This window comes from Scyliorhinus canicula, chromosome 4, assembly GCF_902713615.1.
Source record: "Scyliorhinus canicula chromosome 4, sScyCan1.1, whole genome shotgun sequence".
In the NCBI taxonomy this organism is placed as follows: Eukaryota; Metazoa; Chordata; class Chondrichthyes; order Carcharhiniformes; family Scyliorhinidae; genus Scyliorhinus; species Scyliorhinus canicula.
Genome location: NC_052149.1, coordinates 154,380,445 through 154,390,855, shown reverse-complemented (window position 1 = coordinate 154,390,855; position 10,411 = coordinate 154,380,445).

Here is a 10,411-nt window from a genome sequence, read left to right as displayed (position 1 = left end):
TAGATTCCATGGGTGGGTGGGCCATGTAGCATGTGGGAGTCATTGCCTCGCATCCCAATCACACCTTGATGCCGGGACACTGTGCTTGAACTAGCAATGTGGGCCTCAGTGCCACGCATTGCCGGCACCATCTCCTGCGCCCATAGCCTCTGGGACTCCTCCAATCGGCTGTGGACATGCTGGGGGTGTCACTGACATCCCCCTCTGAGTATCACGGCCACACCCTAGCGACTGCACCACCTCCGGTTAAACCTGGTTCAGAGGCTCAGCATCTGACTGAGACCCAGATGGGTCCTGGGATCCAGCAGGCCTCCGACTGCTGTCTCGCCTGGGGGTTCCTGCCTCCACCTGATGTGCATCAGCAACTGTGTGGTGCTCACCAGAATGTGCCCCAGAAGCCTGTCCATTACTGTCGCTCACTGAGGTATGTGTCTCTGCACTGGTGGAGGATGGGGGTGAGAGCAGTGCTGCGAATATGATGGTCTCCTTGGAGCTACCCTATGAGCTGTTCTTTTGAGAGGAGGGGGCGGACCACCCCAGATGGACCGGCACCTATGGATGGAAATGCTGCGGGTTAATAGATCTGTGGTCAGTAAGAGGGAAGAATCACTCTGTATGGCATTAACAACTCACATGTGACAGGTCATCTAGGTGGCAGCCAGTGGATTCTCACCTCTGCATCGTACGCCCAACCTCTATCTCGGTGACTGATCTGTTCCTGGCCATCCCTGAGACCTACAGAGCCCGTTCCTCATAGGGGTGAGGACTCTGATGTCTGGGTCCTCTCTCGTCTGTTGTGGGCCAACTTCTCCTGCGGGACAAAGAGAGGGCATCATGAGTCGCATTCTTCGTCGATCACAGGGGGGAGGGGTTGGGATGGGGTGGCAGGCGTGGGCAGCACTGCTGGACACAGGTGGGCTGGGGCACAGTATGGTGCTGTGTGGGAGCGGTGCCAGGCACGTGGTCATTGGTGGTGGGTGGGGCCGGTGTCAGGGGGCCGATGCCAACCGACCTATCCGGCCCGCTGGAGTGCATTGATTTTCTTACAGCACTGGGTGCCAGTCCTTCTCGTGACATCTCCGAGCTGATGGCCGCTGCCACTTCCTCCCAGGTGACACTGGCTGCCCTGTGACTGACCTTCTGAACCCCTCAGCAGAATAGGGCACCCCATCTGGACTCGACCCGCGTCCAACAATCTGGTCAGGTTGGCATCCCTGAATCATGGGGGTGGGGTGCCATTGCTGCGAGCTGTGTGGGGTTTGCTCTGTGGGATCGTTTTAAGCGCTGCTCCCTTTGTTGGCAGAGAGTCGGCGTGTGTGGTCCCGGTGAATCAGCCGATGGGACCATCATTTGCGGCGTGAACGGGGCGGGGCCTCTTTAAGTGGACCAATGAACTTTTGATACTGGTGACGGCCTGGCCTGGTCACGCATTGGGTAGCTCGCAGCAGTGCCTGCTCGCTACCACACTTTGAAACTTTTCCATTAAATTATGTCCCTGATATCTAGAACTATACATTGAACATTTGTAAAATTGAAGAAATTTGCTACTTTGAAAAATGATTTACTCTGTGCGTCGGGCATGAAGGACATTTCTGCACCAAACTATTTGAAGCCTTCTGCATGACACATGAACGACAACAACCGAGTCATCTTTATTTCAGCGAATTCTCTTCCTGTGTGAGCATGTAATACAGATCTATTTGCTATCTATGGCCAGTGCTAGGAAGATTTCTACCTCATAATTGAAAACTCCAGTCTGAAACTTAAACATAAACAGGCTTCTGTAAACCTATTGCCCCTCCTCACCTCACTCAAAACAAATGATAAAACACTTAGCAGAAAGTGCCAGTGGCTGAAAAGCAGCTGATGCTGGATCGACAATTCTTATCGCAACAGCTGTGGTGAATGGCACTTATCCAAACCATTATCTCCCCTCTGCTGGATTTAACTTGTGTGTGCACCTCTTACAAGCAGAGAGGATGGGACTGCTAATGCTGCAGACACAAAGCAGTCAAAAGGAAAGGGTCAGCCGAAGATAGGTGGAAGCTGAGCAGAAAATTAACTTTCTCAGCCTCCAGTAGGCAATCTGAAAATAGTGGGAATCGCCACCACCCACATGTTTAGACTGTTAACTAGAAGGAAAAATAGTAATCATCTTCGCACCAGCTCTTATGCCAAGATTGTTATCTGGCAATCAAATTAAATTGAATTGCTTTGATCTTAATTGAAGTAATGGCATTTGAAGCCATTGAGTGAAAACCATGTAAAATTATTATTTTAGGCTCATTCCAGTAGAGCCTCACTGACTTAGAATTGCTTCAAGAACATCCATTTTACCTCCATGAAGATGCTGAATTATTGGACCCAGAATTTGTCTCACCATTGGTCATTCCAGAAAGCTGCTGAATATTTGGATAGCTCAGTTTACTTGCAAAAATGCAGCCTCTATGCAAATATAGAGAAATGTAATGAACACCCCTGTGGCAAGTTTGGTGATGGGGGCCATTCAATTGGGTAGCACTGCCACTTTCCTGCCTCCACCCTTGTGGGTGGGCTTCCTGCCCAGCTGTCAATTGAGGCAATTAATGCCCAGTTAAGGACTCCATCCTGCTGCTGCTGATGTTCACCCCGTGGCAATGTTACAACACCCTGGGCTAGTGCACGGACAATTCCAGCCCTACAAGCCCTGGAGTCCCAATACAAGTGAATTAACCAATAATTTGCATGTAGGTTCTGAGATCTATTATCCTTGACTGCTCCAATGATTTACAGGCACCAGATTGTAAGTAAATCACAAAAAAGTGTTTATTTATAACAACAATAGAGATTGTTGCATGCAATAATTCTAATAGAATATAGGCCAGCTAATCTATTACTCCTCTCTTTCACCATCCCACCCTCTGCCCAAGCACACACAGGGGAAAGGGAAAAGGGTAAAATGATAGGGATCAAATGAAAGAAAGAGCGATGAGTGTCTTTGTCACTGATGTTAAAATTGTGGGTAGCTGGTTATCTTCCCAGGACGTAGAGTGTGGATACCACCAGTTGGATTTCTAATGAGGTTCTTCTGGCTGGAACATTTAGGCAGGACTTTTAGGCTGTGGGAGCTCCATTGGGGAGTCACTTTAGCTTGTATTAACCTGGGCCTTTAGTCAGAGGATCTGTCTCATGTCTGTTTAATTCTGACTTGCTTCCACCTCCACCAAATTAACTATCAGCCTTACTGCACTAAGACTAGAGTTCTCCAAATGAGATTTTTGAAAAGGTTTTTAAAACAACCCACCCTACCTGCAGTTGGTGCTGGACTGGATTTTCCTGCAGGTTAAATTGGCTGTGCAGAGAGAAAGGCCTTTCTTCAGGTTTTTAGAGAGAGATCAAAGCTCCGGCCCTCTAACTTCATCATCAAAATGAAAACTGAAAGAAAACACACAGTCTCACAAAGCGAGGAGCTTTCCAGAAGAATCAGCACAAACCAGCATCAAGTGTCAATTGAGACCCAAGAATATCAAGTAGGCCATTGGCTGACAGCCAAGTCCATCAAGCAGGGCTGTCGCCGATATCGGCACAACTGTACAGCCTGCTGGGGGTTAATTTTTTAAAAATAAATTGGGAGGTCCATCTCAAAGCCCCCAGTAAGTGCCCAGATACAAAAAGTACAAAAGCCAAAAAGAATAGAAATTACAAAGGAAACAAGGGATTTACCAGGATTTACAAGAGGTTCCTTACAGCAGACAGGGCAGTCATTATCCACAATGAGCAAACCCATGAGGGGTTGCTTCTGGGATTGTGGCCACAGAGTGGGGGTGGGGGTTCCCTTGTTGAAAAATACCCAGACCCTGATTGAAGGACATCGCATTTGGGGGTCTGCTGAGAACCGTCACCTGCCCTTGCTACCAACCCTCTTGCCCAACATCCCTACCTCTCCCACAACCCCAATCATGCCATCACTCACCTGTGGCCTGGGTCCATGATGATCCTGGGCCTTGGGTGGGTGCTGTACCAACAGCTGCCTCCACCTCCCTGGTGATGCAACTTCTCAATAGAGCTTCCAGCCTCTGATTGGCTAGTAGTCCTCAGCAGATGTAAATTCCACTTCCAGGGTTCTTGGTCACAGGGTAGGCCTGCCATTGTCCCGGTAAGTGCCTGAGTGGCTCAGGATGTAGCAAGCTTTCCCGCAGGGGGGCGGCCAGGAGTTCTCCAGAAGCAGGCGTGACCCGCATCACCGCCATTAAATCCAGCCCAGTGTGTAAGGTTTGATGGCACCAAAAAGAGCTGAGCACTTAATGTGTTACAAGTGAGATGCCTGTAAATGCACCTGGATCAATATGAATTTTGCTTGTGTTGCCTGGCCTGATTGTGTCAGAGAATCTTACAGTATAGATGGTGGCCAGTCAACCCATTGTGCCTTTGTTAACTCCTCACCCAATTACCCCACTCCACCATTATTTCTCCATAACCCGGCAATTATTTTCCTTTTCAAATATAGGCACAACTCCTTTTTAAAAATTACCATAGAACCTATTTCCACCACCATTTCCAACATTGCATTCCAGATTATAAAAACTACCACATCAATAAAATTCTCCTCATCTCGCCTTTGGTCTCTTTGCCAACTATCTGGTTACCAATCCTCACGACAATGGAAACCGGTTCTCCTTATTTATTCAACATAACCCCTCATTGTTTTGACACCTCCACCTAATCGTCTTTAGTCTAATGATGACAATTCCAACTTCTTTGCTTTCTCCATAGAACTGAAATAAATTCTGTTAAATTTGCCAAGCATCATCTGCAACCGTAAATTCAGCAAATTTTCAATAAAAAACAGACTGATTACTATCGAGATCTGGATTTTTAATTAGCTATTCAAAAGAGTTTTACAATTTAAAATATTTTCAAACTATTGAGATGATGGCTCCAAATCCACAACAGGAGCAGTGGGGTTCATTCAGAGGTGGAGGTTGTTGGAGGGGGGTAGCCAGTGGGGGGGCGGGGATGGGGTGTGGAAATGTTTGGAAAGGAGTAAGGGGGATTGGATGGGCCAATTGGAGAGGAGTTTAAAAGGAGGAGGCTCTCAGTCCTAATGGGAAGTCAGGCCATAAGGGGTGACTCAGAGTCCGTGGTGGGATCAGGGCCTGATTGTCAGGGGAGGCGGCATGGGATGGCAAGTCAGAGGCCTTGTGGGGAAGGTGATTGAAGGGTGCTGTGAACCAATCATGGAGGATCCTCAGGGAGGAATCAGATACAGGGGGCTGGATTCTCCCAAAATGGGGCTATGTCCCCACGCCGGCGTAAAAACTCTGGCGTTTCACTCCCCAGTTTCCTGCAAAAAATAGAGGTCAATTCACTTACCTGCAGTGTGCTAGCAAGGACCTGAGGAGCTTCACGCAGCTTTGGCTGGGGATATGGGCCCTCGCACTTCCGGTTCCGAGTCCGCGCATGCGCACTGCGGCGGCCTCCAGTGGCTACGCCGAGTGCCATGGCGGACTCGCACCATGTACCAACACACACAATCTAGGTGCCCCCGATTGGCCACGCGCCACTGCAGAGCACCGGTCCGATTGCTGCCCCGCGCAACTGCAGTAGAGAGACCTGCATCAATCTGCCAATGGCAGTACCACGATTGAACATCAACCGACCATCAGCCACTCCTCCAGCTCCCCAACACACACATACTCCTTGTCCATTGGCTTCATGCCAGTGTTTCTCAAACTGTATTGACTGATTGTCCGCAGCCGCCGCGCGAGAGTCCCGACCGGCCATACCACTTTCGTTCCACGCCGGCCGGTGGGGAGCGGAGTATTGCTGGGAGGGCCTCTGGCAATGGCCCCCACAGCCGCGTGGCGTAATTCGGAGGCGAGCATTCTCCGGGGGCCGGAGCGGCGCTGGGCCTGATTTGGTCGGGAGGGCTTTTCACAGTAACTTAATTGAAGCCTACTTGTGACAATAAGCGATTATTATTATTAACATCGATTCTCCGCCCCCGCGCCAAACACAATTTCGGCGTGGGGCTGCGGAGAATCCAGCCCAGGAGATATGTGGACAGACATTTTACTCCTGAATCCATCACGTCCTCGCCTTGAGAAAGCTGCCAGGCCTCCCACAGCCCAGGGAATCCGTACAGCAAATATAAAAATCCAAAAACTGCAAGAAAATGCCGTCTGAAGCTGGTTGTCATATTTAAAGCTGCTCCCTCCTTCTTGGAACAGTTCATGAACTTCAGCCAGTAAGATGTATTTTTGTTGTTTTCCATAGCTGAGGACTGTTGACTATTAATTGTTCTCACTAGGTAAGCCTTCAACTGTGTATCCCTATATTTTATATAAAAGACCCTGCTGTTGGATTTGTCTGTCTCAAAAAATAATTTTTGTCTGCCTTCCTTGAATGATGGAGAACACATGGTAGAACAGACAGTATTACAATTGACGAATTCTCTGTTATGCTGGTTCATCTGGACACTGGGCAGTAAAAGGATACATCCAAAATCATAGAGGACATGAGCTCTTAATCTGGGAGTGACCTGCAATACTGAAAACGAAAGATCTCATGTAAAACCTGGAAATTATTACAACATCTACATTGGCACATTGTGGCAAACATAAGAACCGGGCGGTTTTTGCTGCCACATAACAGTATAACAATCCTGATGGTCCATTACTCATGTATGGACCCGAATCATTGGCAAACTATTTGACCACTAGAACATCACAGATTTCTCTTCATGAAACACAGATGGTCACATTTTCCGAGGAGATAATAGATACAAGCCTACTTGTTGGTGTTACCTAAGGGAGGCCAATTATGGCATCCCCATTTTTTTTAAAAATCCATTCCGTTCTTAAAATGACAAAGCCAATGCACAAAGTGGACCGGGCAAGCCCTTGATCTATTTCATTGCTTGCTTCAAAAAGCAATTCAGATTCAAATTGAATTCAATTCAAGGTCTCCACAAGAGAGACATACAAGATCCAAGCTGACAAGAAAAAGCACTGTACCTCATCTTGGGCTTAATCTGACACTTGATCTTAGCCAAAATGCTGAACATTCCCATTACTACATTAACCAAGATCATCAAAAGCAATACCCTGCAGAGGAATTACCTCAACCCATCGTGACTTGTATCCCTCAGCTATTCACTAAATAATGGCCAACTACCTGTCAACAGCATGAGATAAGGTACAAGTGGGGACAATTTTCAAGTAACATCTAAAACAGTCCCTTTGCTTAAAAGGCTACTGAACATGTGATACAATTATATCTGCCATTTGTAACTGAAAATTGCAATGGGGCTCTAAAATCGGTGGAGGATTCTGATTTGCATATTTAAACAGTCTTCTCCCTGTTTCATTCAGGAAGAGTTCTCACCTGGAGCCTAAGTGTAATCTGCATCAGGCGGACATTGGGGTTTCAAAGGGCAACCCGCTCCCCACCCACCGACCCCCCCACCTTGCCCCGGAAATGTAACCTCCCCCCCCCACCCCAATGTTGCAATTTCAATTGCTGGCTACCAATATGTTTCGGTAAAAATCAGGCAGTCTGAGTTTGAAATCACTTTCGCTTGCCTTGATAGTTTTGTTAAGATTAGCATATAAAATTCAACGATACATAATCCTGAATGCTGAAACTGAGTTCCAGTCGGTAAAAGTTTGAGAAACTCTCCTTGTCATCTGCAAAAACATTAGGCGTAGATAAACTCATCACTTCCAGCTCTTGGCTCATGTTTTCTCTGTCATTAAGTGTTTCGAGGGTAAGGCTTGGGCGCAAATAGATTTGCAAGGTGGGTCTCACTTATTCGCATTGGCTCCTTGTACACAAGACATTATAGCAGGCACCTTCCAGAGCTGTTGTCAGATTCTGTGCCTGTGACACTGAGATCTACCTCCCCCAGTTTACAGCAGCTGGTTCGCTGGAAGCAGCCCTGCCAGTCCGTGCAAACAGATGTAATGTATTTTTGCACTGGACCATGCTGTTCTCATTTAAAAAGTGTGAACTTATAATTATCAGAATTATGCTTTTAATTATGTGGCAATTAGTCTCCTGCAATGAGCTGAGAGGAAGCATATAGAATTATTTATTGCCTTAATACATTTCAGTCAAGATTTTGTGCGAGAATTTGTTAACCCTAGATATAACATTAGGTTGAGTAATGAAGTGGGCAGCAACTATGCAGTGTCTATAAACTGCAAAATTAGGAGGAGAGGAACCATGTACCAAATAACATTGAGTCCTGTGAACAATCAAAATATTGATTAAAAAGGAAAAGAAGACTTGCATTTATATAGTGCCTTTCATAACAGCAGGATCTCCTAAAGCATTTTACAGCTAATAAAATAACTTTGAATTGTAGTCGCTATTGCAACGAAGAATGTAGATCTGCAGCATTAATCTTGCAATCAGTCAATCCAGTTTGAGAAACACTGGCATGAAGCCAATGGACAAGGAGTATGTGTGTGTTGGGGAGCTGGAGGAGTGGCTGATGGTTGGTTGATGTTCAATCATGGTACTGCCATTGGCAGATTGATGCAGGTCTCTCTAGTGCAGTTGCTTGAAAACTATCTTGGTTTGTAGGAGCCATGATCTTCATTTTGTGGGGAGGCCTTCTGGACAGGCTCAGGTCGATGAGCAGCCTAACTTTCTCAACCATCAAAGAACATCTTTACCGCAGTAACTTTGGTTTCCATCGCACTTTTGTCAATGGAGTGGAGAGTATCTCCCAAGAAATTTCCAACTCACGGGAAAGCACATTGACAGCAGCATCTTGCCAGCTTTACAGAATGGGGGCTAAGATGTCTGAAGAGATAACAATGTTACTTGTTTTCTGTGTTCTTTTTATAAATGATATAAAGCACTTCTAAATTAGGGCGGCACGATGGCACAGCTATTAGCACTGACACATCACAGCTCCAGGGTCCCAGGTTCAATTCTGGCCTCCAGTGACTGTCTGTGTGGAGTTTGCACTTTCTCCCCGTGTCTGCGTGGGTTTTCTCTGGGTGCTCCGGTTTCCTCCCACAGTTCAAAGATGTGCACGTTAGATGGATTGGCCACGCAAAATTGTCCCTTAGTGTCCAAAAGGTTAGTTTTGGGTTACGGGGATAGGGTGGCAGCCTGGGCTTAAGTAGGGTGCTCTTTCCAAGGGCCGGTGCAGACTTGATGGGCTGAATGGCCTCCTTCTGCACTGTAAATTCTATGATTCTATGAAATAGCTAACTTTCCTTTAAATATATCAAAGACTCTCTCCCCCTGAAAGGCCTGCAGTATCTCAAGCTTTAAATACTGTATCAAAGAATAAAGATGATTCCGGACATCCTCAGAAAGATTTTGAGAGTGTATCAGCTTAACTATTCCCCTATTCTCAGATCTGCTAAACAATGTCATACTCTCAACCAAAGAGGCAATGTCATATTCTCAACCAATGTTTGCTTTGCTCCCTGGCCTCTGTGAATTCCCTCTGAAACCAGCAGAAGAATGTGCAAAGTGTTTCTTTTTCAGAGTTTCCATTTGTGAATGATGTTCCACATCTCCTGCTCAACACTGCCTGGCAGTTGGGCATAACATTTCTCATCTTGCAAAAAAAAAGGGAAAGTCATTCGAGAAAATTTAGGGACAATTGTATCTCGACCCGTCTGACAAATTCAGAATTAAGGCAGTTGTGATGAACTTACTACCCTACTCCTGCTCTGCCACTTGATCTTTGACCCTGTAATCACTTTAACTGACCACTCTTCATCCTTTTTTTCCTTGTTTGGAATTGGTAACAACTTGGCCCTTGGCCCAGTGAAGGACTCTGAAACATCTGTAGGTACATCAGACATTACAGTGCAGCTTTTGTCCCCGAGACATGTATGTCACAAATAGATATATGGAAAGGTAATAGATATATGGAAAGGCCTTTGCTATGGTAAGATATGTTCCATTAGGTGACAGTCTTCTGGAGGACAAGTGAAGAATAAAGTTGAGGTCAATACCGTGCTCTCAATTATTTTATACACTTTCAGAAGATGAAATCTTTACGCCTACCGTGTAATCAGAAAATTGCCCCCAATATACACAAAAAGACTTAATTTTGTCTTTACCAATTAATCTTCATTTTGATACACAAATGAATTTAATTTCAACACGCTCTGATTCTCTGCCTTTGGTTAGCGTGTTAAATGTGAGCACATTGACTTCTTAAACTTCATTAATTGGCAATTATTGAGAGGAGCTTTGCAGCTCCCAGCCGCCTGGTGTGAAAGCTGGATTTAGATCTCGAGAACAGATTGATTGTGAAAATACAGTCCGTTCTGAATCACAGAAATCACACTGAAGCATAAACATAATCTTCAAAATAAAAAAATGAGTCACCAGCTCTGAATGTCAGTGAAGGCTTGACTAGGCAATAATGATCTCAGTGATGTGGGTTTGCCACAGG